The sequence below is a fragment of the Triturus cristatus genome, chromosome 10, assembly GCF_964204655.1.
Source record: "Triturus cristatus chromosome 10, aTriCri1.1, whole genome shotgun sequence".
NCBI classification, from domain to species: Eukaryota; Metazoa; Chordata; class Amphibia; order Caudata; family Salamandridae; genus Triturus; species Triturus cristatus.
In genome coordinates, this window is record NC_140593.1 from 566590290 (window position 1) to 566594045 (window position 3756).

Below are 3756 nucleotides of genomic sequence, written 5' to 3' on the forward strand. Positions count from 1 at the left end.
GCAGCCAACTCCAGTGTCTTCATGTGAAAATTCACAAGATGTTAATTGTATAAAATGTTGTCCTTAATTTGTTACATTAACCTCAGAAGAGAACAGGGATGTATACTGAATATGTGGGAACGGAAATTAAACACTGGGTAGTCAAAGAAGTATGATCTAACGGTAGGGTGACCATCTGTCCCTCGTTTTTAACCAATCCCGTAGGTGGAATGGGTGACTTTAGCAACTTTAGTGGGATGGACATGTATGGTAAGGGTATAAAGAATAGGTGATTTAGGGGTGGGGCCAGATGTGAGGGCGGCAGATGCGGCTGCAGCTTTAGGCATAGAAGACAGAGTGGGTGCGCTGCTGATTATCGGGTTGCATAGAGGCCTAGCTGTTCCAGTCCTATCCTTGTCCTGATCTTGGAGTCTTCGATCCCTGACTCTCTATCTCCCTGCCACTACCTAGGCCTGGGTGGTGGTTTTCCTCATTCATATTCCTTGGGTTGGTATCTTTGATAACTCAAGTTTTTATCTTTGTACTTTTGTCTCTTCATCTATCCTCTCCATGCAACATATGTTTCTTGAGATTGATTATTTGCTAATGTTTTATTTTAGGGTGTATTCTCTCTCATGAGGTATTTTTTAAAAGATTAATGCAATTGAGTTAGATAAAATCTAACAAATTTGCAAACGAAGAGTCTGTGGTTATTTTAGTCTGTCTATGATTTGAATAACTGTTGCCTTCAATTTTTCAACTAATTGGTCCATCGACCAAGAAGATGGAAATTTGAACGAAAAGGGTTTATTGTGTAAATTGTGAACTGTCTAAATATTGAACAGCTGAGTATGAATTAGTAAGGAATTTGCAAACTTGACACCAGCGCAACAGGGAGTTTGGATGTATGTGTATGGGCCGAAGTAAATGAATGTTCGTCCCTGTCCAAATAATTGGGTCTGCGCTGGATGATACAGAGAGATTGCTCTGCAGATACTGTCGACTTGTGCACAGGCCCATTGTTATTAATGAGTGGTTACTCGGGGTCTCACTTTTGAGAAAAGTATGGAGAACATACCATCAAGTGCAGATGAGGAGGCTGCATTATGGTTACAGAGATCTTGCATCCGGAGTAGTGATTCATACCAATGTAGTCCCAGAAACTGTATCCATTCTTATAGCTCATAAGGGCGTGTATGTAAAGGATCATACCATAGTTTGTGATCTCAATTATGCACACATGCATGCATTCATTCATCATTGCATATTTCAGCCACAAACGTTGTGGTACTGTTGTCTGCCATCTTGTATACAATTGGTACAGCCATATATCTTTAGTATTTTAACCTCTACATCATTTCTACAAACCATAACCCTCGGGTTATGACAATCTTTCACAATGAGCAGTCTACTATGCGTGATCACCAAGTGAAAATGTGTATTAAAAGTCGGAATAGGGCCACTCATCCAAAAAGAGTGGAACATGTGTTCCCACAAGGCATGAGAGGGAGGCCTTGTAGTCACACTCTATAAAGCGAGGGGACAGGAAAGTAAAAAAAAATTAAATTAAAGAACAGAGTCCCCTCATGATGGCAAAAAAACAGGGTGGTGTATGGAGCGTCTTCCACCAGGTGCTGAGAGGTTTTTGAACGGACTTACTTAATCAAAGGTCCCATCCCATCTGAATACCTAGCTTCGGCTCAGCTCCCCTGCTTTGCGGTGAATGCTTGGCAAGGGCAGCGTGTGTTAAATACCCGTTAAAGAAGGTCCGATCTGCCGATCGGTGCTCCCTATCGATTATGGCACGGGTAGGGCGTAGCCAGAACGCTCGTACTTCCGGTCCTTCTATGCTGAACAGAGCATAACCTCAGCTTTCGATGTATTGGCGCACTGACAGCAAATATGGATGTGAAAAATATTGTCTACTTGCAAATTTTGTATGTAAGCTACCAATATATTGTGTGTAAAATATTGTGGAACAGAATATTGCCATAAAGATTAAGAATATAAAAATGTTAGTATGTACAGCATTAGAATTAATTTCTTCAAAAACGTTAAAATAGAGAATAACAATATAATTAAAATTAAATAGATCAAACAAGTAATGTAAATGAAAGATACATACATATTTACTATAAAAAAATAAAAACAATTAAACAATTTTCAAATATATTAAATTAACAATAACTTAAAAGTAAATGTTAACTAACATATACATAACCAAAACCTATATGTAACAATTGACAAGTTAAAAAAGACATTAGCAATAAATAAAAATTAACATTAATAAACATATATTAACAATAACATCTCAATTAATTTAAAATAATAACACTACTATTTAAAAGTTAACCAAAAAATTACATATTTTTGAAAAATTCATATAAAGATTAAAACATACACAATATTACAAAATAACAAACAAAACTAAACAACACTAGCATAAGTGTTAAACTCTGGGTCCCTAATCCCAATGTTTTACTGCACCCCAGTATTGTGGTCACCCCAAATTTAACCTTCGATAGCAGAGCTGCAGCACCCTTGATCTAGGGCTAAGAGTCACTACCCTCCTCAACATCAGGCCCACAAAATCAACTTAGTAGAGTAATAAAAACAGTGACTTTTACCATTCAATAATTGAGTCCAAGGTCGATGAAAAGTTAAAGGGTTTTATTACAAAATCTTAAAACAGGCATTACAATGCAAAATACATGCCATGAAGGCTCAGATACAGAGTACATAATCATAAATCAGAATTATTCCGTCCCAATAAGCATCAAAATGTAATAAAGACAACATCTCGAGTAGAAAGGAAAAGTCTTCTCTAAGTCGGATTAACAAGGAATACTGACAGCACATCTAGGGTAAAATGGAAGTCTCTGAATAATCAGACAAAGGTTTGTAAGGAAAACAAAAAGTCCCTGGCTCACCCCCAAAACCAAGGTTTTTTATGCACATTTTATTGTTTGGTAAAAAGAAAAACTGCAATATCAGCAAGGCATGACTAGTGGTAATACAGATTGACCTGATCAGAGTGATGATCGTCACGCAGATAATTATAACACTAACCCATTTCTAAGGTAGAGGAAATCTTACATTAGCTTCCAAAGCAACAGTGCAGTCCAGAGATGTACAAAACAATATGAAACATTTTCAAACAAGGATTCATACGTATGCTAACAAGCCTGCATTGAAACTTCCAGCTGAAGTGTCCTTCAGAAAGTTACATTAGGAACACACAGAATATTTCATTCACAGTACATTCTCTTCAAGGAATATAACCAATTGTGTCACAGTGTCCTGTGCTCCAAGAAAACTGTGAGGAGAGAAGAAACTCAGGGGCACATTGATTAAGAGGTGTAATGAGCAGGAGCAAAATGAACCAAGCAACAAATAGCATCCATTTTAATAAAATAGTGTCCCTAAAAAAAAATGTCATGTAGGAAAGTATCTCTTTTGAACATTGTTACCCCCCCCCCCACACTTTTTGCCTGGAACATGATATAATGTTGACAGGAAGTGCACATGGTCCCTGACATCCAGCTCCTTTCCTTAACTGTACCTATTGTTTCCACAATTGGCACCACTTTAACTCACATATAAACCCTGGTAAGAGGTACCATGGGTACCAAAGGCCTTGTGGTTACAGAGGGTCCCTAAGGGCTGTAACACTAATTGTGCCACCCTAAGAACCCCTAGCCAAGCACATGCACACTACCTCTGCAGCCTGTGTGTCTTGGTGCAGACAAAAATGAAGAGTCGACATGGCATACATAC